The sequence below is a fragment of the Canis lupus genome, chromosome 20, assembly GCF_048164855.1.
Source record: "Canis lupus baileyi chromosome 20, mCanLup2.hap1, whole genome shotgun sequence".
In the NCBI taxonomy this organism is placed as follows: Eukaryota; Metazoa; Chordata; class Mammalia; order Carnivora; family Canidae; genus Canis; species Canis lupus.
In genome coordinates, this window is record NC_132857.1 from 16,220,655 (window position 1) to 16,247,354 (window position 26,700).

Here is a 26,700-nt window from a genome sequence, read left to right on the forward strand (position 1 = left end):
AATTTATTCAGGAACACATGGCTAGTTTTCCATTCAAAAACATTTCAGTGTAAATATATAAGTAACAAAAAGTTACCTTTTCAACAGATACAGATAAAAGCATTTGACAGCATTCACCATACATTCTTGATAACCGTTCTCAACAAATTGGAAATAGAGGTCATGTCCTCAGTGTGATGAAATACATCTGTAAAACCAACAGCAGGATTCCTGGGTGGCTTAGCGGTTTACTGTCTACCTTCGGCCCGGGCGTGATCCTGGGGTCCAGGGATCGAGTCCCATGTTGGGCTCCCTGCATGGAGCCTGCGTCTCCCTCTGCCTGTCTCTCTCTCTCTGTCTCTCATGAATAAATAAATAAAATCTTTAAAAAAAAAAAAAAAACAACAGTAACATTATCAGAAGCATTGAATGCTTTCACTGAAAAAAGTCTGTTTTGCCATTTATTAAATGTACTCAAAGTTGTATACGAGTTAATAAAGCAAGGAAAAACTAAAGACATAAAGATTAGAATGAAAAATTAGCACCTTCTTATAGATAGAGCATGTGAAAAAAAAAGCATGTGATTTGTTACATAAGAATATTTTTTTTTTTTTTACATAAGAATATTTTAAGTAAATTCCCGCCTCCTGCTTCCTACTTCCCAATACGGAATAACTAAACTTGGTAAAATCATAGGATAAAAAGTAAAGAAAGAAAAGTTACCTTTAGTTCTATAGTATAGAAAAGAACATATGGAAATTGAAGTGATTTAATTACTATTTTAAAGCACATCAGTATATATATGAAATAGTTAAGTAAAGTTTAGGAAATATATGTAAGACCTGTACACTGAAAATAAAAAGAAAATTGGTAAGATAAATTAAAGATGACTTAAGTAAATACTAATTACATGAATTAGAAGATTCCTTATTATTAATAACTTAATTGTCTTTCAGCTGATGTGGAGATTCGAGTCACTGCAATCAAAGTTCCAACAGACTTTTCAATAGAAAATTTCAAGCTAATTATAAAAGAACTCAATTCATAATGTCTATAATCAAATAATCATAAAATATAAGAACAAGGTTTAAAGAATTGCACTACATGATTTCAAGAGTTACTACAAAGTTATAACAATGAGAAGAGTGTACTTTTGGCATAAGAGTAGACAAATAGATGAGTAAAACTAATAGAAAATTCGTAAGTGTATCCTTATACAATTTTTAGCCTAGGCACAGTCAGTTCTATAAAGAAAGAAAGCCTTTTTAAAAAAAAAATATAGTTGACACATAATGTTACATCAGTTTCAGGGGTACAACATAATGATTTGACAAGTTGATGACTTAGATATGTTTACCACAGTGCAGTTACTGTCTGTCACAATACGTCACTATTACAATATCATTGACTATATTCCTTTTATTCGTATAACTTATTCATTCTCTACTGGAAACCTATTTCTCCCACTGTCCTTTACACATTTTGCCATTCCCTTATTCCCTCCCGTCTCACAACCACCCATTCTCTGTATTTATGGTCTGATTCTGCTTTTCATTTATTTGTTTTGGGGGTATTGTTTGTATTTTTTGTTTCTTTGTGTTTTTTTTTTTTAGATTACACATTTGAATAAAATCATACAGTATTTATTTTTCTTAGTCTGACTTATTTCATGTAGCATAATGCCCTCTAAGTCCATCCATGTTGTTACAAATGGCAAAGACTCATCCTTTTTATGACTGTAATATTATATATATATATATATATATATATATATATATATATATATATGCCAGTCTTCCTTATCCATTCATCCATTGATGGTTACTTTTATATCATAGCTATTGTAATGCTACAATAAGCATAGAGGTACATGTAGCTTTTCAAATCTGGGTAAATACCCAGTAGTGGAATTACTGAATCATATGGTATTTCCATTTTAATTTAAAATACCCATATGGCCGAAAGCAATCTAAAGATTTACTACAATCCCTATCAAAATGTCAACAGCAGTTTTCACAAAACTATAATAAATAATACTAAGTCTGTATGGAACCAAAAAAGACCCCAAATAGCCAAAGCAGTCTTAAGAACGAAGAACATAAGCTGGAAGTGTCACGATTCCAGATTTTAACATATACTACAATGCTATAGTAATCAAAACGGTATGGTACTGGCAGAAAAATAGACACATATGACAGTGGAACAAAATATAGACCTCAGAAATAAACCCACAATGAAATGCTCAATTAAACTATAACAGAGGAGGCAGGAATATACAATGGGGGAAAAGAGAGTCTCTTCAACAAATGGTAGTGGGAAAATTGGACAGCTACATATGAAAGAATGAAACTGGATCACTTCTTATTATCGTGCATAAAAATAAGTAAAAATGGATTAAAGACCTAAACATGAGATCTGAAACCATAAACGTCCTAGAAGAGAACAGGGGCAGTTATTTCTCAGATATTGGCAGAGCAGCATTCTTCTAGATCTATCTCCTAAGGCAAGGGAAACAGAAGCAAAAATAAATGATTGGGACTACATCAAAATTAAAAGCTTTTGTAGAGCAAAACAAAAAGGCAACCTACTGAATGGGAGAAGATATTTGCAAATGATATGTCCAGTAAGGGGCTAATATCCAAAATATAAAAGGAAAGTCTTTTTTAACATATGGGTCTTACAAAACTGGAAAAATGAATGAGAAAAAACAACACTCTTTTCCTACTTTATTCCATACTCAACATTAAATTGAAAAGAATCAATTATCTTAAGTTCAGGAATACTATATGATGTCAGAAATATATGGTGGTAGAAATCAGAATTGTGTTTGTCAGTAGGCGATGGAGGTTAACAATGGGTAAAACAAATTTTTTAGTGTGATGCAATTGTTCAGCATCTCAAACAGTAGTTTGGTTACTTTGGTATATAGATTTCTCAAAATTCATTGAAATGCACATTTAATTTCTCTGTTTTTCACTGTAGGTAAATTTTATCTCAAAAAAATCTCAACTACAAGAAAAGGTGTTAATTCTGCACACTTTTACTTGCATGACACCCACAAGGAAATCTTGATAGATCTAAAATAAACAAAAAACACTTCTGCAATTACAATCTGCTTTGGGTTGGTAAAAATACAACCCTTCTTTGAAATTAGCCAAAAAGGAAGAAAATGGTCTTAGAAAAAAAAGGCTCCTTAAGAATTGGAAAATCGGCACAAAAATATTTAAAATAAAAATTATTGTCATGCCTCTGGAATACAGCTATGCCTGTATGATGCTAAATATCCAAGTGAAATGTGAAAAATTCAAACCTGCAGATATTTTCTTTCGGTCCAACAAGTATTCTGATGTTTTCAAGTCTAAGGATAGACATCTTTGTATAAAGTTGATTTTTGTTGGAATGAATCTAACTATATTAGACAAAGATGAAAAAAGTAAAAGGAGGTGGTGGAGATCAAGTTACAAGTAAATATTGATGAAAGTTGGCATTGGGAAAATATTGTGTATTCCTGATGTAGAAGAAAGAATCCAAAATAAATTTGTGAAGATTCAAACTGAAATGGATCAAGTTCATGGCTGCAGCTCTGCTACTTATTATTCCTAGTTTATGTTTATGTTTTCTTAAACTACATAGGATTATATTTTCAAAAAGTATTTTTAGGTAAAAATAACTCATGATAAAAGATTGAAAATATGTTACCAAGTAAGCTATAGACTGTCTTCATACTTCTTTTCTTACCTTTGTAAGAAGGCTTATCTCCATCTTCCCACCATATAGAACTGTGAGGCTCCACTGATGGTATATTTGTAAATGAAGTTAAAAAATTATAAAAAATCTCACTCACTGTATGTGTCATTCTAAATATTACCATTACATAGTTTCGGCTGAAAAATGTTAGTAATGTTGTATAAACCTGTTTTAGGAAAATGTTTGAATTTTACCTATTATTTTTCGTTTTTTCACATATATATCTTTTTGATTTTGCACAAGTCCTCTAGATTCAGATAGAGACTTAGCATGTTGCTACCAGCCTTTGGTTATCCTAATCTTTTATATTTATATTTTCAGACATAAGCCAGAACATTTCACTTTTTTTATACAACTCTGAGCACATTCAGAATCCTTTTGATGTTCAGGATAAATATATATGGATCAAATAGCCTTTCTTTGTAGACCACAGTTAGCATTATCTTTTGTTAGGGTTTTAAGCGAGTGGACACTAATCAGAGAGGCAGATTAGCATTGTATTTATGACGATAGGCTCATAGGCTAGCCTGTTTGAGTTCAAATTCATACTCTGCTGCTTTACTAGCAATATGACTTTTAGAAAGAACCTAAGCTTTCTTTTAATCAACTTTCTCATCTTTAAATTGTCTTTAATTTTATATATTTCATAGTGTAGGTTTTCAAATTAAATATGGTGGTCCATTTAAAAGACTTAAGGGTAAAAATGTAACAAATATCAGTTACTTTGATTAAAAATAAGCATGTCTGTCAGGCTTTGTAAATTATATACACAATTATATTCTTCAGGTGAGAAAAGAGAGATCCATACTAGAAAGCTGATTTACAAAGAATCTTTATATTGTTGTAGTTGACTAGGATCTAGGAGTTCTTTATGCCCTTAATAAAGCAAATGAGTCTGGCTGCACATTTTTTGTACAATGTCTCCTTGGGGATTATGGGAAGCAATCTGGCATTAAAAAGTGAGTTGATAGTTTCCCTCTTTAGTGGTTTGGCCTCACTTCTGTGTGGAATCAAATAAGCCTGTAAACCAGCCTGAATCTTCAATGAAATAGTGAAATAGAAATCAAAGTGTTAATTTTTGTGTTTTGATATTTCATAGCTACAAATCAATTGATTTCTTATTTTCTTAAAAGCCATTTTGTTTATTTTTTAAAAAGGATTTTATTTATTCATGAGAGACATAGAGAGAGAGGCAGAGACCTAGGCAGAGGGAGAAGCAGGCTCAGGCTCCCTGCGGTGAACCTGCTGTGGAACTCGATTCCAGGACCCTGGGATCACCACTGAGCCAAAGGCAGATGCTCAACGACTGAGCCACCCAGGTGGCCCTTAAAAGCCATTTTTAAAGACAGCCTTCAAGAAGTCACATTACATTTGAAATATATATACTTCATATTCTTAAGTTAAAAGTTAAAAAAAAAAAGTAGAGCATGCCATTTAACACTTTTAAATGCCTAAAGGCTTTTCATTCTCCTCTTGAAGATAGGGGATGTTTGTTCTAAGGCTAAGTATGAGTGGAAGATGGAATTGATCATGGGGATGGATATTGACTTTAGTGATGCTCAATGTATATTAGATTCAATATTTTGTTTATTTTTTGATTTTTGTTTCCCTTGCTGTATTGACAGATGATACGTTTCAGTTGTGAGAGGTGTGTATTTGTGTGTGTGTGTGTGTGTGTGTGTGTGTGTAATGGATGTGACAATCTGAACTGAATAATAAACAAGGAAATGGTGTGATTCACTTGAATGTACTGAGAAGTTACTTTGGCAAGCAGAATATAAATTCCATGATGACACTCTGGCTTCTACTTACACTTATTTCTTTCTTATCTTAAGTGTGTGTTTGAGATGTCATGGGCATGTTCTTGGGCACAACGGACATGATCAATCACCTTTTTTCTTTCTAGAACACGGGGCTTTAGCTATTTAATAATGTTGCTATGTACTGTTCCTCTCTTTCATGTTGTACAAAATACAGTTCTTCAAAGTAAATCTCCTTACTGATATGTTCCCATACTGATGAGTGTATGTACACAGAAATTACCCTAAGCAAGGCGATTAAATACATTTGAGTCTTGGTATTGCTTTAATGGTTGAGCAATTGTGATCCCCCTGTGTGGTCTCCAGTGCATAGGTATAACTGTAAGAGCAGCTGTGAAAACAGTCTGCCTTCCTTGTGTTTAGATACCTAGCTGGGATCATGGAATAATGGCGCGAATAAAAACTGCACAATGTAATAAAGGTAGAAAATATACATTAGATATGTTTCTCCTAAGAAGAAAACCCATATTTTATCCTTCCTTATTTTTTCCAAATATATACTTAATATATCACCTTTTTAAGAAACCGTATACATTATACATCATGTTTCAATACCAAATGTACTCTTTTGTGGCTTTATACACAAGTGATCTAATGCTGTAACTTCAGAAAGTGAGGAGATAATTCCACTATATAAGAAAACTCAATAATGGGGTACTTTTCTAGATTCAGACTATAACAGAAAGCATTGTAGAGGTGGTCTAGTGTTTTTTTTTTTAATCAAATATTCCCTCCTTATTGAATCCCCTCAATCTTTAGGCTAAAGGAATATATTTGACTTATATTTGAAATATCAAAATTAGGTTCACTAAGCAGTGTGTTCAGATAGACTTTAGGAAGGATAGGAAAGAATCAAATTAACATATTTACCTGAAATAAAAGTTTCATTTCTTTTCATTTGAATTAAAGAATTGAAAAATGGCTACCTCTGATTTATCAGTTTTATTTAGGATGAGTAGTAGTTGGCAGAGCTCTTTCCTTTTTGTACAAAAACTATATTTGCTGAATACAGATTAAGATTTTTCAGGAATACTTTGCAAGAACCATGTTTGAAGAGATGCTACTCTAGATCCTCTTCAGATTTCTTTTGCTGAAACATTTAAACTTTAATATGAACTTTCTAAAGAAATAAAAGATAAAAAATACCTTTAAAGCAAATAATTACTGTATGAGTCCTTTTTTTTTCTTTTAGATTTTATTTATTTGTTCATGACAGACACACAGAGAGAGTGGCAGAGACACAGGCAGAGGGAGAAGCAGGCTCCATGCAAGGAGCCTGATGTGGGACTCGACCCTGGGACCCCAGGATCATGCCCTAAGTCAAAGACAAGACGTTCAACAGCTGAGCCACCCAGGCATCCCAATGTATGAGTCTTAATCTACATTAATCAGACACTTTTCCTTTAATAGAAAAATATCAGAAATATATGCTTTGAGTTTTGAGCTCTCTTGAACTAATGAGTAGCATCTTGATAAGTCACTTATCAATTTATAATTTATATGCTTTACCTGGGAAAGTAGATACATTTTTGGAGATTATAAGAACACTATCATACACTGAAAAAGGTACTTTTTAAAAATAGAATCATGTTCCTGGGGAAAGTACATCGTAATACAGACAAAGTGTTTAGGCAGATCCTGGGGTGCTGGCATAAACTGCTCACTTAGTTATGGGAATTAAACCTTGGCTAGCTAGCATGGAAAATAGAAGGGAGAGAAGTCCAGTGTATAATTCCTGGAAGGTAGTTTTGTCAGGAAGATGCAATAAAACACAAAAAGCAGGGATAAAAACCCTTTTGGTGATTGAGGGAATGGAGTTTAGAAGAAAAACTAAGTCTCCATGGTTAATAGAAGCAAAAAAGGATCCAAAATAGGCGCTCCATAGATTAAACATAATGGCCTTCACATCATGGGGATTAAGATAAAATGAATTCTAAATGTTTTTGAAAATCTTCTGTCTCATTTGGATTATTTTGAGCCTTTCATCTAGCAAATGATATACTGGTACCTGAAAATAATTGGGTTTGCTTCCTGCTTCCATCATGGGAATATAAATTTAGGCCAATCATATTAAACTCTCTAATGAATATACTGACTTATTTGATTGTAATAGACATTATTTATACATTTATTTCCCATCTACTTGCATATTCTTTAACTAGATTCTCTAGGGTTTATAAAGAGACTCTATCCATCTCCATTAAATTATTTAGGGTCAGTTATTATCAGAAACAGAATTTAAACATTCAGAAATTACAAATAAGTGAGTAACTCTATCCTTTACCAATTTGGATAAGACTGTCTTCAACCTCTTTTATTTGTTCTGGGAAGCGTTTTACTCTTTTCACAAAATAATGTTATATTAACTAAATTAATTATAACTAATTAGTTGATTATATTAATTATATTATATAATTTTAATATATAATATAGAATTATATATGGTATGGGATTATAATGTATAATGTAGAATTAAAACACACATATTATTGAATGAAGGAGGCAAACACTTCTTCCCATATTTCTCATGCAGGGGTAAAACTCCTATGACTATCTTGCCCATGTGAAATTAGTGGTATGGACCAGGTGAGCAAATGGGAAGGAATGCGCTTTGGCCAACTTTTGCTGAGTAGAAACGAGGGTTTGCTTTTGCCACATGCTTTGATTTTAATGAAAATAGAAGTACAGGTTTCTAAGTGAAATATTGATTTTTTTATATTAGAAGAATCTAAATACCTTAAAAATACTATATGAGTTCAACATAACTTGAGTGGCATCAACTAGGTTGTTGCTTCTATTAAAAAAAAGTGTCATAAATAACAATCAAGCCATGAGTGTGTAGCTGGAGGTTTAAATTCTCTAAAATAAACCTGAAAAACAATCTCTATTTAAATAGGCTGACTTTTGAACAGTGAACTTGACTTCCTCCAAGGAGCTTTTGTAGGTTTCAGTTGCCCCTCAGCAGGATTTAGTATGTTCTTTCTCAAATTACCCTTAGCACACTTTTATGTTTCCAGTAGAGATATGTAATAATACACTTCTAAAACAAAAATTGGATATAAGATATAGAAGGTACAAAAACTAATGATGGGGTAGCTAATACAGAAAATATGGTGTATATTCTATCTTAGAAAAATCTTGGATCTATGGCTTTCATGATAGAATATTTATCACAATTTTATCACATTAGAAAATTATATAGTTGTACACACACTGTATTGTAACATTTTAGGGAAAAGAAAGGACTATGATTTCCATTTCCTATTCCTACCACCGTGGCCAGACTTTGGATGTTTAATATGTGTAGAGTCAAATTAAATATATCACTAAAGTTTTATTCTGATTTTCCATATCTTACCTGCTCAGGAGTGGTGATTCTTGGCACTGATATATTGAGAAAACTATCAATGCATGTTTATTCTTTGGCTCCTTAAAATACTTAAAGGTAGTATTATTACAGCAGGATTGATACATAACATGCACAAAAGTAACATGGAAAGAATGAGGCATAGCAAAGGGTATTGCAGTCAGATTTAGGAAGTGGTTGCCTAGTGAGTGAAAATCAGTGAAGGATTACTTTAATGTTTCTTCATCTGTGGGGAATCTATTCCAACCCAAACCTGAACTACAGAGGCCTTTGGATCCAAATCTGATTGAGTAAGGTGTTCCTATGAGCGTTTCCAAGGTTGCTGTTACCAAATGTTCTCCAGTTTCCTGTCACTTTTAAAAGAAGCTGTTCTTTTGTTTCAGTCTTAGATTCCAAGAGTGCACATTTTTTGAATGATTTTGTCATGCCCATGATTTTTTAAAAATTTACTCTAGATATATTTACTCAACTACACATGTATACACACACACACTAATGCTTTGAACAGGAATTTTTAAAAAAGTACTATTCATTCAAATTGTCAAAGATTTCAAAATGAGGATAATGATGGAAAATACCAAATATACAAACATGTTTCATTGTATTTGCCAAATCATTAAACCCTATTTTCTTTCTACAGATATTACACTAAAAGGATAAATCAGAAGTCTTAGAAATAATTATAAAAATATACTTGCTACGCTATGACTCAAAATCATTGTCTATACTTACAAACAAATTTCTTATGACCTTAAAATAGTTAGGAGTTGTATATTTCTTGACAGATTAGTGAAACAAACATCCACACCGACAAATATAGGAGTTTACATATATAAAAATAAAAAATTAGGATTTGGAGGCACCTGAGTGGCTCAGTGATTGTATGTGCATAGGCCTTTGGCTCAGGTCGTGATCCCGGGTCCTGGGATTGAGTCCCGCATCAGGTGGAGCCTGCTTCTCCCTCTCCCTGTGTCTCTGCTGCTCTCTCTGTGTCTCTCATGAATAAATGAATATAGCTTTTTTAAAAAATTAGGATTTAAAATTCAAACATACTTAGGTATTTCTTCACTGTATATGGTTGTAACTTTGAATTGTCATGACAGTGATAAACTGTGACCACCTGGCATGCTATCATGGATAATGACAGAAGGCTTCATAAATTTGATACATATTCCTTCTAAATAGGAAAAGTAATTAGACTTTATGGAAGCCATACTCCAAAGGGTATATACTTGTCCTTTTTAGAGTCCTTAGGATGGTTTTATTCCTCTAAAGGTTTAACTCAGATTTAACTAGAAAAGAACTTCTATATATGTTTTAATATTGTGATGTTCCCAAAATATTTTACTTTTTAAAATCAAAGTGTCTGAAAGAAAACTCTATTTTATTTTATTTTTTTAAAGATTTTATTTATTTACTCATGAGAGATGGGGGTGGGGGAGAGAGAGAGAGAGAGAGAGAGAGAGGCAGAGACACAGGCAGAGAGAGAGAAGCAGGCTCCATGCAGGGAGCCCAATGTGGGAATCGATCCCAGGACTTCAGGATCATGCCCTGGGCTGAAGGCAGCACTAAACCTCTGAGCCACCCGGCTGCCCTATACAGAATTTTTAATGTCACTCAAGGTGGTCACTCAAGCAATATAGCTAAGCACAGTCACACTCTTGATCTCTTTTCTCTGGTAGAATTAGTTCTAAAGTGATCACATGTTTATTTAAACTAATCAAAGTATCATGCTACCGGAAATTGAGAATCAAATCAAGACAGAACTCATGAAATAGAGTTTTAATTTTAATTTATAATGTTCTATATTAGCTGAGCTGATAAATGGAAGAAAATCAGTGAACTATCATTTAGAAGACTTAATTACAATGTGTGGGGCCATACTTTTATTGTTGTAATCATCATATAGATAGTTTAGGAAAATGTACTTAAACATGCTTCAGAAGACAATCCTAACATTAGGTATTTATAAACACATCAGGGTATAATTGTGTCTTAGAGTCAAGTCTGCAGAAATTGTTAGCAGATACCAGCTCTATTAGCAAATTTTTCTCAAGTTAATGCAATATTGTTGGTATCTGAAAAGCCACACAGAGTATGACTAAAGACTTGCTAGGATATTTCCACCAACCAGTGTTCAAATGTATATTAAAACATAAACAGTTGAGAAAGCTGAGAACAATGAAAACTTCTTAAATATCATGTTTTCCATGTTTGCGCGCTGGTAACATAAAGACAGCTGAACTCCAAAAATCTTCATTTTTGGTAATACTCATGGTCAGGAATCAGCAGGGGAATTTTCAACCTGAAAGGATTATCTTTGTCAAAATTACGACAAGTTTGAATAATCTTTTTTTTTTTTTTTTTTAATTTATTTTTTATTGGTGTTCAATTTACTAACATACAGAATAACACCCAGTGCCCGTCACCCATTCACTCCCACCCCCCGCCCTCCTCCCCTTCTACCACCCCTAGTTTGTTTCCCAGAGTTAGCAGTCTTTACGTTCTGTCTCCCTTTCTGATATTTCCCACACATTTCTTCTCCCTTCCCTTATTTTCCCTTTCACTATTATTTATATTCCCCAAATGAATGAGAACATATAATGTTTGTCCTTCTCCGACTGACTTACTTCACTCAGCATAATACCCTCCAGTTCCATCCACGTTGAAGCAAATGGTGGGTATTTGTCATTTCTAATAGCTGAGTAATATTCCATTGTATACATAAACCACATCTTCTTTATCCATTCATCTTTCGTTGGACACCGAGGCTCCTTCCACAGTTTGGCTATCGTGGCCATTACTGCTAGAAACATCGGGGTGCAGGTGTCCCGGCGTTTCATTGCATTTGTATCTTTGGGGTAAATCCCCAACAGTGCAATTGCTGGAAATACAAATCAAAACTACAATGAGATCCCACCTCACACCAGTGAGAATGGGGAAAATTAACAAGGCAGGAAACAACAAATGTTGGAGAGGATGCGGAGAAAAGGGAACCCTCTTACACTGTTGGTGGGAATGTGAACTGGTGCAGCCACTCTGGAAAACTGTGTGGAGGTTCCTCAAACAGTTAAAAAGTTTGAATAATCTTAAACAGCCGTGTTTTGCCTTCTTAAATTCTGGTACTGTAATAAATTTGTTATAAGAATTCAACATGGGAAGCTAGCTTTGTCTTAAGAGTTAATTTCGGTAATCAAAACAATGCCAAAAGAATAGTAATATTTTTCTTCCTCACACTCAAACACATTTGGTTTGGACTAAATACTAGCATAGGCTTTTAACCCTAGAGGCCAAAAATCATTTATTATTTATATATGAAGTATATAAGCAGTAGATAGGTATGTAGATCAATAGACATGTAGGTAGCCAGAGAAGGAAAGACAATAAAAGAAAAAGGAAGAAGGAAGGAAAGGGAATGAGAGAGAAAAAAGAAAAGTATATAGAACTTTATGAAAACTTACACAAAATATACACAGATTGTTCTTTCTTTATAATAATACCAAAAATATTTCTACTGCTGAATTTGCACATAAAAATGTGAAAAAAAAAACATTTTAGAGACTGCAATTTTTAAGACATAATTCTAATGCAGTGTGCATTGAAATGTAATGAAACAAGAAATAATGGAAATACATACACATAGCCTAAAAGGATTATATACTATCTTAGGAAAATCTTGGAGCTATGGTTTTCATAGTAGAATATGTATCATGATTTTATCACATTAGGAAAATATGCAGTAACTTTTGGGATACATGCATATTCCAAATATGGAATTCATTTGAGTATGAGAATGCATACATATATATATGGGAATACATACATTATTTATGACAAAAATCTCCTTTTATTTCAAATTTATGGTCAGGCTGTAATTGCTGGGTATGAAGTGTGTGTTAGTAAATGATTATGTGAATATTATGAATGTTGTGTGAAACATCAGTCTCTACCACTTTCTCATTCATCCTCTGCTCTCTCAATCACTTGTTCATATCTGGCAATTCTTCAGAGGTATCTTTTCCCGCTCATATCTATTAGAATAGGTATATCAAAATAATTTATAGGTTAACATGTTGGATACATTCTTATGTGTACTTCTATAATATTTTAATTACGAAACGGTTAATATCTAGAAAAATAATATCATTCACAATAATAATAGCTGAAACAACAGCAGAGTCAAGAGGCCTAATTTTTATGTCCATATATGACCTTGTGTTCATTTTCAAGCTTCTGTGTCTTCGTTTGTAAAGCTAGGATTAATACTCTGTGTAACTACCACCGAGATTGCTGTAAAAATAAAATGAGTTAATATATAAGAAATAGTGTGCTCTGTAGAAAATTGGAACACCATGTAAAATGTCAGGTGTAATTCTTGCTGTTGAGAAGCACCTGGACAGAATAAAGGTAATCTTAAACTGTTTTTTTTTCAGAGGTGATGGCTACAAACTGGGGCAGAGAGAAATTGAAGGCAGCAGGAAGACAATAAGCAGAAGGAGCAGAAAGAAAGCTTTCTATGTTCCTGTAGAACTCTCCCAGGTTGCCCTGGGGTAATTATCACCTGTCTCTTATGCATTGAAATACGTGATTATTCTCAGGCTTTCAGGCCAGTATTCACATGCTACTAGGCCAGTGTTACCATGATAATAACAGAAAATCAGATCCTGCTGTCCAACAGGCAATGTGATAAGTCATATGTATTCCCTTGTCTTTTAGAATATGTTCTTGTTTCTTCTGAGGGTTCGAAATTGATCCTTGAGCAGTAGGATTGTCTGGTGGACAGTGGCAGCAACGATGGGTAATTCAGTGTCTAAGGGGTCCAAAGACTCTCTGCTCATGTCTCATCACCTCTGGGCTGTTTAAACTCACTGTGCCCAGCATAGATTAGGGCCTTTCTCCTCTACAGAATGACCTTATGAGAGCAATTAGCTGGCATCCTTAGAGAAAGATGAGTTTGTAGCAAAAATATTTTTCACCATAAAACTACTATAAAGAATAAGAGAAAGAATATCCTCTGAAGCAGTATTATCGAAATAGTTTATTTGTGTATCTAAACTAATCATGGCAAATCATTTAATTTAAAATTATTGGCAAGATATTTTATTAATATATCACCATAGGTATGGTGAACTGAAAATAGGTTCACAGAATTACGAAAGGTAATACAATAAAGTACTGTTCAATATGAAATGGTGTTCAAACCCATTGGTCATGAGAGGAACAGAAATTTAAATAAAGACTTTCATTTTATATTGCTCGATTGTCCAAAATTAGAAAGTTGACTGATGCCAATGTTGGTGAGGATCTGGGATAATAGAAACTCATATACAGCCAATGAGAGTACATTCTGGCTTGAGTAATTCTGGAGAAAATCATAGCATTAATATGTCTAATTGTTGATCTGCTCTATGCCTAGCCCAGATGTTCCATTCCTAGGTATTTATCTATGAGACATCTTCACGCATTTTTATAGAGTGCTCGGGGTTGCAGAAATGCTTGTGAAGGTGAAGAGTGTGGGGGAACTTTGGTGTTCATAATTGGAAAGATAAGTATGTATAATGTACCAAATTTAAATAATGAAATACTATGTGTATAGTGGTTCAGAGCAGAACATCAGATGTAAACAGGCTGAATCTGACACAGTATTGAATGAAATAATAAAGGAGAGCTAACTATCATATTGCCACTGATGTAAATTAAAATATATGTTCACAAACAATACAAGCGTGTTAGGAATACATAAAAGCAAAATTAAATAAACACATGTATGATGCAAGAGAAAGAAACTAAACAAGACAGCAAAGAAATAAATATTTACTAAGAGTAAGGTAATGTTCAGGCTTGGATTAGATCTGCAATATAATCTTGTCCAATATCTATTTTCTGCTAAGAATTTTTTTTTTCTTTTAGGTATACTGATTTACTGGCACTTAATCTCACACAGTCTCTTGATCACACAGCAATCTCCTTCTTCCCTCTCATTTTCTACAAGAAAATCTCTACCTTGTTTTGATACACATAACATACCTTTAAAATTTTTGATTTATTGGGGCACCTGGTGGCTCAGTCAGTTAAGCATCCAACTCTTCATTTTGACTTAGGTCATGATCTCAGGGTCATGAGATGGAGCCCTCCCTTGGGCTCTGCTGCTTTGTTGGGAGTCTGCTTGAGATTCTCTCCCTGTCCCTCTGCTCCTCCCCCCTCTAAAATAAATAAATAAATCTTTTAAGAAAATGAACTTTTATATTTATTTTGCTTGAAAAAAAGATTTGCTGAGAATAGGATCTCATATGCAAATAATGCAAGTGAAATGGTTAGAAAATTTGCTAATATAACTAGTCATATTCCTGCTTAAAGTACATTCCAACCTGCGCTTATATTAAGTAGTATATCTTGGTAAGTCGAGACAAAATTTTGTTAAGGAAAGATTTTTTAACAAGATTTCAGTTTTATGTATGAATGTGTGTGTGTGTGTGTGTGTGTGTACACACATTAGTTTAACTAAAATACCACAATTTTACCTAGTAAAACTAGGAAATTTAAAAGTACAGAAAAAGTAAGCTAAAATCAAATTCAGTATGATACAATATTGATAATAAAATATGTTACTAACATATAAAATATTGATATGGCATATCTATTGGAAAATGTGTGCTGGACTGCAAAGACCTAGATTAATAACAAATTTGAGACTGTAGAGAAATTAATATTCAAAACGTGCAACTTTTTCTAAAATGGAATATGATTCAAATCATTTCAGAGCACCTCTCTGTAAGAAGGTGAAAGTTCAGGAAGGAATTTAATATGAAACTGATTGTGGTTAGACAACCAGGAGCTGACCTTATTTTTCTTGAAAAAACAAAAGCAAAAAGACCTCAAATTTTACCTCTTATCCCAAACCCAACACCTAAAGCAACACTGTGACCTCTTTAAGGTAGCTTGGGGACAGAAACTCAGAACTTATTTGCAAAATGGCTTTGTAATTGAAATTTTAATGTCACTTTCTAAGCAGACTTACTCTCCTTGGGTGTCCAAAGAGTGCCACAGACACTTTTAGGCTATTAGTTTCCTGCTTATGGGGTCCCAGAACAAAGTGGGAGGGCTTCAGACCACAGAAAGTAAACTCAATTTTCTCCTCATTTTGAATAAGCAGAATTACACATTGTAGTGAATAGAAGATGTTTCTAAATTCCTTGATGCAGAGAAGAACTGTATTCCTAGTCTGTCTCATTACCCTAAATCAGGTCCTATGGGAACTCCATTAACACTTCTGTAGTACCTATATCTACACATTAATATACAGATAGCAATCCAAAGGTCAAATATTCCCCATAGCTAAATCTAGTGTAAGGTTCCAGAGTTTTGGCAACTGCAAATTCTGGTGGGTTCCTAAGTCTGCTGCTGGGCAAATGGTATTTCATTTTATTTTTTTAATTTAAAAACTCAGTACCGTAGAACTATTTTGAGCACACAAATTCATTTAACCTTTGTAAACTCTCTTCTGAGACAGAGCGGTCTTCCTTTTTTTGATGGTAGCTTTTCAGAGGCGAAACAAACCAAAACCAAAACCAAAACAACAACAAAAATACACTGTATTTCTTCATCTCAGTCCATTTCCTGGTATTGGCTGCATCCAAAAAAGACAGAATGGAGCCACCACAGAAAAAGCTTTAGTCCTGGAATTCCAAGCCAGGCACAAACCAAAGCCTACTGGAAATCTCATGGGAAAAAGTGTTCGGTGAGGTTTCCATTCTCAAGACCTCCATCCATCACTTGAGTCAGCAGGTGATTCAAGACCATTCATTACTGATTATAGTTTTATTATTATTTTAAAAGGAGCTCTATTTTTACATCCTTGAACATATTGTTATGACAAATTTGCTTCTCCAAAGATATTGCTCCAAATTTAACCATTTCTGAAAACACAGAATTCTCTTTAATTTTCTTGTGTCTACAACCACAAAATCTCTAAAGACACCATAACCTATACTTGTTACATCTCAAAAAGTTCGGTGAAGACTTTGTAATAATGGAGGCAAATGTTGAATTCACAATTTAGTTTTATATACTTTTTTTTTATTATATGGGAGCAGAGAATTACAGACATTGTAGAAACCCAGGATAAGGATAGAAAAACTGCCAGGTTGTATGGGGAAGGGAGGCAGACCGAATGCTCACTCATGATGCAGGGATCCTGCCCTGGGCCGATTTAGCATCCAACCCTTTTGTGTTCTTCTCTAAAGCCCTTGACTTGACCTGCATCCTTTGCCACATCCACCTTTCCCCCTCAGGGGGAAAGATTCTTTCCCTTCAATACTTCTAAGGAGCCAGGCAGTATTTCCCAATTATAGTTCATACCTGGTTCTCACACCAAAAAACCTCACAGTCACCTTTGTATGTTTTAAGGATTTTTAATTTTTTTAGTAATCAGTTGGGACTAAGTAAGATAATAAACTCTGAAGCACTTCCATTATGTGACATTATTAAAATCATGGGCTACTACTGTTCATACTTTGTCAGTCCCACTATCTTTCTCCCTTTTTTACCCAATCTGGAGATTCAATCTGAGTGAAACAATTTTAGGTTTAGTGTGGCCCAATTAAATATCAGACCACTTCTAACCAAAATATGTTTTTTCTTCTGGATTTTCATCTGCTTATTCTCTACTGGGTCATTTCCATCAGCATTTTAAAATGACTCACTGCCTCTCATTTTTGAGAAATGCTTTCTAATCATATCTTTCCAGTCACCACCACATTTAACTCATAAAGTTCTTTGTTTAAGTTATTTGCATCTGCTTCCTTACTTCCCACTTCATTTAGCCTTTGATCCCTTCAGTCTACTGTAAGCATTCTTGTTAAAACACGAGTGAAGTCCAACATTGCTAAATCCAATGTAGAATTTTTAATTCTCTGTGTGTATTCTCAACTTTCACAAGTATTTAAAAAGTTCTCTCTGTCCTTCTCTTTGTGAAAACTCTCCATTTTAGTGCCTTATGTGACACCATTTTTGTTTTTTCTTCTGTATCTTTGATGTTTTTTTTTTTTTTTTTTTCATTTTTCTTTTCCATTTCCTCTCATTTTCCATCCTTTAAAATCTTTGGATATTTTCAAGTCTTTACTCATTACATACCCTTATTCAAAAGAAGTGTATCAATTCCTATGTCTTAAAAATACAGTCTACTTTTGAGAACTTTTGTTATCATTTCTCTCTGATTTTTCTTCTGACTTCCATTTATATATCTAAATGGTAAACCTGACATTATCTGTTTTAATGACTAAGAGACATTTCAAAATTCAGATGCCCCACATGGTGCTCTTGACCCTCCCCTTCAAGTCTGGGATTCTTTTAGACTTCCCCCATTTCAGGATTAATTGGCATCAATGTCATGAACCAAGAACTTGGCAATTTTACTTTCCATTGCCTGTCTCTTAGCCCACAGCTCATCCCCAGGTATTGTTGAGTTCCCTTCCAAGGCAAATATCAAATCCTTCAATTGATTTCCATTTTCTCTGCTTTCCCTCTAGTCCACATCATTGTCCTCTCTCCTCTGAGGTATTGTGTGAGACTCCAAAGGGCCTCTGTCTAATGAACTCCTCACCCAGCAACTAGGATGATCTTGGTTAAAGATAAAGAAGGTTATGTTAGCCTAGCTTACAAGTATCCAATTATTTCTGATTGAATTTAAAATGAAATCCCAAATGCTTCTCATTAGTTAATCGTTTGTGCATGATCCAGTACTCATTATACTACTATATACGTGCTTTCTATATGTGCTTTCTCTATATGTGCTTTCCTTGCATCAGCCTGATTTTTTTTTTATTCGTGGCACAATTCAAATGCTTTTATTCCTGAGGACTTTTGTACCTTCGGCATTGAACAATCAGCCTAGCTCTTCACCTGTTAGGCCCCATCGTTAGACAGTCCATGACTCAGGATTTTTCTGATTCCATAGTCTAATCTAGATGGCTTGACTACTACTTTTTATATTATTCAGTTGTTACCTTCAGAGAAAGTAATACAGCTAGCATTAATATGGTTTCTTTTTTTGGATTCCTTATTGCTTGTCCTACATACTGGGTTATAAGCTTTATTAGTCCAGGGACCATGCCCATATTTTTCAATGGTATACATTCAGTATAATGCCTATGGGTTTCAGAATTTTTATCCAATTTTTTTTTGTCTGTGACATACATTACTGCCACTTTAGTCTACTTCAATTCTTTCCTAGCCTTACTAACTAAAAATTAAGGACTTTACTGTACATCCTTCCCCTCTCTCTGCCATTCTCATCCTTCTTATCCTTAAAATATGATGCTCAGTGTGGGTAATGCTTTTGATCCCAAATTACTGTTGCATGGGCAGTGGCTGGATGCATATGACTAACTTTAACCAGATCCTTTTGTTGTATACAGTAATGGCCAAAATGAGCAGCAAAGTGTCATGCAGCATTTTCAGTCACTGATAACCATCTGGAGAGCCCCAAGGGAAAAGAAAACAAGAACCAGAGGGTTGGCATATGCTGGAAGTTTCCTCCTGACACTAGAGGCAGATGCCAGCATCTGTCCAAGAGGTCAAGTGATCACATAGTCATCATGTCATGGAATGCACTTTCTTCTTTACAGGCATTCTCGGTCTCAAAAAGAATAATAATAAAACAACAACAACAACAAAACAAACTTGAAAATCTCAGCAAGTAGAAGAGAGATGATTTGAAGTCAGGAATTAAATGCCAAACTGCCAATACTGCTTAACCCTTTCTGGGTGCAGATAATGGAGTAGATCTTTGGCCCAGAGTTTAGTCTCCTATGTAGGACACATGTTGCTTCTGCAGTGCTGGAATGTCTAGTGTCTTCTTATTAACCTTACATGAATTTTTTGGCATATGTCTTATTCTAAGTGTAATTCTAATTCTGAACTTTTATCACAGAACAATATGTGTTCCTTAGTATGCCCTGAAAATTGATAGATTTTTAATAAACTTGATATGTTTTTAATAAACAACAAAATTGGTGTGGTGCTCTAATATCTAAATAGAACCTCTATGTATGCATCCTCTGGGTTATCCAAGATCCCTTTCATCATGACACTGTGGTGGGTATTATGTGAGTAGTTTGTAGCTGTTTTAGTGAGAAGAGATCACTTTCTAATAGTATAAGAAATGGATTACTATCTAATGGAATGTAAGCTATCATATTTCCATGACACAGAATTAAAAAGCAATGCACACACGGTGGCAATAACTTGAGAAAATTCAGTCACTTCATTAACAATGTAATATAGATTACATAAATATTACAATAATTTGCTATGTGCGGTTGCTGAAGTGATTCTAAAAAGCACTAAAAATCCAAGCTCAGAATAATGGTGGTGTTTCTATCAATAGCTCAAGCTATCCTTTTTTTTTTTTTTTTTTAAAGTAATCTTTATGCTTAATGTGGGCATGAACTCACAACCTGGAGATCAAGAGTCTCATGCTCTCGTACCTGAGCCAGCCAGTCACCCCTCAAGTGATCCTTTAAATAACAGTATAGTTGGCAGGAGGATTGAAAGTGATATTGATCTCTAGGTTAAATAGTTGCTCATGATACTACCTGTTTTAATGCAAATGGGAAAACAAGCACATCTATCCACCATAAATATATATGGATCCATTTCTCACTTTCTTCAGGGTCCTTATGCAATTTACTTATCACTGAGAATTTCCATGTAAATCTTATTTAAGTTATCACACACCCAATCTGGGATGCTCTAATGTACATTACATTGCTTTCCCTTTCTGCATAACACATAACACCACACCATTTGACATAGTAATATGCTTTTGTTGTCTGTTTCTCTACTATTAGAATGTGAGCTTTGTGAGGATGGGGCATTTGTTTTATTCTGTATTATATCCCTTAATGTAAAACAGTGGCTGAGATTTGAATAGACATTTAACTAAAGAAGATAAATGAATGGCTAATAAGCACACGAACAGATGCTCAACATTAGGGAATTGCATTTCAAAATTAATCATTAGGGAAATGCATTTCGAAATCACAAAGTACTGCTTCACACTAAGTAGGATGGCTATAATCATGATGATGTAAAAAGCAAGCGTTGGTGGGATGTGGTAAAATTGAAATTCTCATACATTTCTGGTGGAAATGTAAAATGGTACAATGATTTTGGAAAATTGTTTGACAGTTTCTTAAAATGTTAGATTTACCATATGATCCAGCAATTTTATTTCTAGGTATATATGTAAGTGAAATAAAAACATATGTCTACATAAAGACATGTATATTAATGTTCATAGCATCATCATCCGTAAGAGCCCCAGGTTGGAACCAACCCAAATGTCAATCAGCTAGTAAATATATAAATAAAATATACTATGAATAATAATATAATATAAAAGTATAATATAAAAGTATAATATAAAAGTATAATATACTTTATGAATATAAAGTGGAATACGATTTAGCAATAGGAAGGAGTGCATTATTGATTCTTATTACCACATGGATCAACCTAGAAAAACTATGCTAAGAAGCCAGGTGTAAAAGATACCATATGTACAATTCCATTTATATAAAATGTTCAAAAAAGAGACAGCAAGTTGGATAGAAGTTGCCTAAGGCTGGAGGTGGACTACAGATGGGCAGAAGAGATGTTTGGGGGATGAAAATGTTCAAAAACTGGACTGTGATGATTTTGGCACACTCTGTAAACTTATTAGAAATAATTTAATTTTACCCTTAAAATAGGTGAATTTTAGGAAATGTGAATGAGCCTTTAATAAAGCTGCTTAAAAAAGGGACTGATACAAAGTAGGATCTCCATATTTGTTTAACTTAAGAATGATTAAATAAGATCCTTACTCAGTAATGATTACAATCTCAGAACATGAAATTATTTGACTGATGAAATGTGTATAGCTATGTATATAAACACATACAAACAAAAATGTACTTTATAAACATACTGTGTGTGATAGAGACGTGCATGGATGTATATGCGCATGTGTGTGCATGTTGTATATATATGCATTTCCACAGCCTCAGGAAACATCTTACAACGGATGGAGCAGTAGAACCTAAAATATACAAGTGATGTTTTAGATGTGGTTGTAAATTAGGCAGAAACAAGTCAAAATTCCATTACCACAGTGGATTCTAGAGAGAAGAGTTTTGCCCGTGTACTGTCCCCACATACACTCATTATGGTTTAAAGGATCAAGGTTTAATGAGGAGGGGCTTCTGTAGTCTTAGTGAAGTAGTCAGATGACCGGAAGGCTGCTCAGATTTGATGGTCTGCTGAAGACACAAGCACATGGGGCTTCTGCAGAGTCTCACTACTCACTCTCACAGTGTCCAATGCTCTCTTCCTCTTAGAGGTAGCCAGGAACACTCAAAGTAATTAGTTCTCATAATATTGGAAAATGACATCTGCATATAGCATTCAGAAGCTATTAATGCAGCGAAAGGCAAAAAATAGCAAACTAAAATTCTGTTAGATGCTTTCCATAAAGTGGCCACCTCTGACAGAAGTTCTGTATGCTTTTTAAGAGACTGAATTTTAAAAGGTTATTTTCAATAATGGAGGCTCTCTTTGTAAATTAAGCTTTGGCATTAACTCCTTTCACTGAAAAGGTGAGGTCTTGGCTTTTCCGTTTCAGGAATTGTTCCAGGTCTCATCATTTCCTCCACAAGAGGAAATAATTGGACTGGGTCATCTTGTTTCAGCTTACAAGTATTAGCCATTGCTTTTTTTTTTTTTCCTGAAAAAAGCAATGGCTTTTTTTTTTTACTTCAACTTCTTTTTATTATCTTTTTAGTTCACTTCTTACAATAATTTGTATCTGTGAAGGAACTCAAATTTAGTGAATGAAAAGCACTGCTTATGATTTACAAAGCAATGAAATAAGTTGAAGAGGTAGCGTTTAGTGGATTAAATAATACAGGGTTTTTTGGATCTGTAATTGATATACATTTAATTAAAAAACAAATAGTTTGTATTAGGTCACCACATAGGCAGCTAACAGTCTGTGCTTTGAACAGATTTATGAAACCAAAGAGCAGGGTTGGGAAGAGAAAGGACTCTGAGAACAAACAGTTGGGTTCCTGTCCTTGGCTGCCTCTCAGATGTGAGACCTCGGCAACTGAAATAGTTTTCATCCTCTAATATGTGACCAAAAATAAGAACAATGTTCAGACAGAAGAAAGTAAATGAACAAAAAGTTAATTTAATTTATTTTTAGAAAGAAGTAGGATGGTTGAAAGAAAGAAAACCACTTTCATGTTATCTGAACATTTAGGCTTTGGTAGCGGCCTGATTTTCTGAGTCCCACTCCCCTGAAATAAAACCTGGAGGGTTTGCTATGTGTGGGCAGAACTATGTCAGTAGTAATGAACTGGTCAAGGATATTAAAATATCCTTCTTTTCTCAAGCTGCTCCAAAGACTATCTGCCAAAATTTATTAATTGGATATTTGCTCCCCAAAGTATTTACATATCTGCCAAAAGTGCTTTTGAAATTTTTGGCATGAGTTACTCTGGATAAAAAGAAATATGAGCTGTAAAATAATAAAATAAACTTGAAAATAGCAGTTAAGTGTGTTTGATTTCTTTATGAACAGCCAATACCTCTATTATTTAAAGTAATTTGAATCCTTTAAAAACGATATGTATGGAGTACAGAGGATAAAACAACCACAGGAAACCTATCATAACAATATCCCTTATGTTCAAGATTTGCTACAAGAAGGGTCCATTTGTTATTCATAGAAGAGAGTTTAGTTATAGATGTATGAAATGAGCTCATTATTGGGTGATTTTATTTTTCAGAAATCACATGGCATGAAACCAAAGAAAAGCATCAGAGAAATGTGCTAAAATATATGGATAAATGAGCTCTTCAGAGATGAGTATAGAAAGAACATATATTAAAGTATTTCTTAAAATTACAGAGTGCTTAGAGAAAATTCTTACAGAAAATTCTGTAAGAAAAATAGTTTTGGCTGGTGTTCAAAATGTCAATTGTTCTGAGTCTATATCTACCTGTACTTCCCCACCTCACTGTTATTCATTCCTGCATAATAAGGACTTACAATGTGATATACAGTTTTCCTTATTCCAAACTTACCTAAATTGTTTTTCACCTGCTGACCTTAAAACTTTGAAGCAACTTGACTTAAATATTCAAACTACTCAATGCAACATGAGTTCACGCTCTTCACTCTCCTTCAGTGAGGAGGGCGTATCCGGAGTTCAAGTTTTTGTAATCCCTGATGTCTAGAAGCTGAATTGCCAAAGATGATTTACATTCGTAATTTGAGAAAGAACTTCAGCTCGTGTAATGATTTCTAAATTTCAGTTAGAGGACTGATGTTGATCTGTGATACTCTTTATCTACTCAGTGACAAATACAGAAAACAAGAGGATGATGATTCTTAAAGGTAAATTTTAAAGACTAACTTTGTATGTATACACACATATCAATGTGGCAATGGTTAAAAATCTTATTTTTAATGAAATGATGGTATCTATTAAGTATTTACTTAATTCAATTGTTTAACTGATTGGTTGAATGATTTTAACATCCTGATATGACAAAATTAAAAGTTGGCAATCTGAAGACGGAAATTCCTTCAATAATGCACAAAATCTCAAATTTAAAAATCAAAGGGTTAGAGGAACCTAAAGCAAAATTGGAAAACACAAGTCTGTGCCTTCCCTGTGCTTCCCCACACTTACAACCCATCGGGGCCATGCTATTTCTCATGCTTTCTGCATAAACCTTTACTCCGACCTTGGATTTCAAATCTGATGGATTTCTAAGGGACCACATTTTAATTAAGCATGCTACAGTATCAATTTTATTCCCATTTTTACTCTCCCACGTTTCCTTCAGGTTAAGAATGAAAAGTGAAGTTAATATATTTTGCATCAATTAAAAGACTTCTAGGTGTAAACTAATGTGTTGCTTATAAGCAATATATCAATGATTATCATGTCGAAAACCCCTGGGCATGTCTGTGCATAGGATGGTGATCTCTCCCTAGAGGAATGAGGCAAAAAAAAATGTGGCACAGGCTATTCTTCTTCTTCTTTTTTAAAAATTTTATTTATGTATTTATTCAGAGAGAGAGAGGCAGAAACACAGACAGAGGGAGAAGCAGGCTCCTCACTGGGAGCCCAATGTGGGATGCGATCTCCAGACCCGGGATCGTGCCCTGAGCCAAAGACAGACGCTCAACTACTGAGCCATCCAAGCATCCCCAGGCTATTCTTCTGTCTGAAAGCTAATCCCTTGATTCATTTTAGACCATGCTTCCTTCTAATATTTAATCTCTTTATTCATCAAAATAATTTACATTTGGCTCTACAGCTGCATCAGACATTAATCAAGGGTTTCATGTAATTAAAGGAAATGATTATTTGGGAAGATAATTTCTTTTTAATGTGCTTTATGAAGGTCCTTATAGCTCTAGGTTCTTAACCTTGCTTCTTTTACCTTCAGATCTGCCTGACTTCAAAATGATTTTCTGCCATTTTAATTTTCCTTCCCTTTTGGGACATCTTTCATTCTACTCACATGGATGGAAACCTCTGGAGGATCCCTACTCTTCTCAGTAACACATTTTACCAATCTTAGGTTGTTCAGTTCGGAATAACAGTCAACTTCAGCCTGTACAATCCCAAACCTCTCACACCAAATACTTCTGCTTCTCACACCACGTGTTTCCTGCATGCATTTTATTTTACACCGTGTAGGATTTGTCTGCACAGCATACAATGAAGCAAACAAGAATACACAACTAAAATTTTATTTTAAAAAATTATTATTTTGGTTTTGTTTTAAAGACTTTACTTATTCATGAGAGACACAGAGAGAGGCAGAGACCTAGATAGGCAGAGGGAGGAGAAGCAGACTCCATGCAGGAAGCCTGATGTGGGATCCTGGGTTCACGCCCTGAGCTGACACTCAACCACTGAGCCACCCAGGCATTCCTATTTTAAAAAATTATAAAAAATAATTGAGACCAGAAGTTCTCAATATGAATTTTATGGGAATATATTAGGAACAGTATAATCTAAATGTTTGGAAGACAAACATTGTCATGTGTCTTAATTTCTGCAATTTCAGTTTGATGACACATCAAATGGCTTGTGGCTGTTACAGAGCCATTATATTTTAGAATTTCCACATTTTGACTGTGAGAAAATAGTGTTTGTCTTTACCAAGAACCAAATAAAATTTTTAGAACAATGTTGTTCTTTCACTAAAATATGGTAGCGGAAGTTAGGTTTATGATTCTTGGTTATAAGCAAACTGCAGGGTTGAGGAGGAAGATGTTCTTTTTTAGTAATAGTTAAAATAAAAGCTCTTTGTAGAACAATACCTTGACAGTTCAGAATTCTCCTTGTTCAGAAGTCTCTTATTTTATTTTCCTCAACCTTAACAAAGGACTTTGGAAAAAAAAAAAAAAAAGGAAAGGAAAGGAAAGGAAAATGAAAAAAAGAAAAAAAAAGAAAGTTTTGACTCAGAACTTTAATGCCTAGGTAGGCACACTTTTCATTAACTCTCTTTTCTACTCACTGATGGGCATTGCAATCCTAGAAGATACTGTATCAAACTGTCTTTTAAAGATAGTTATGAAGATGGATAGTCTTCTTAATGTATTGTTGTATCCTATTGGCCAGTATCTTGTTGAGAATTTTTGCATCCATGATCATCAGAGATATTGGTGTATAATTCTCCTTTTTGGTGGGGTCTTTGTCTGGTTTTGGAATTAAGGTG

General features: G+C 34.1%; 1 long non-coding RNA gene across 4 annotated transcripts in view; it reads left to right on the forward strand.

Moving 5' to 3' along the window:
- The window catches only part of LOC140611694 (uncharacterized), a 754,568-nt gene that overhangs the window by 456,716 nt on the left and 271,152 nt on the right, over positions 1-26,700 (forward strand). The window contains exon 5 of one of the 4 annotated variants that reach the window (XR_012012832.1): positions 13,347-13,463. The exons of the other annotated variants lie outside the window; for them this stretch is intronic. This is a non-coding gene — a long non-coding RNA (uncharacterized lncRNA). The remainder of the gene's footprint in view (positions 1-13,346; positions 13,464-26,700) is intronic. 4 annotated transcript variants of the gene reach the window in all.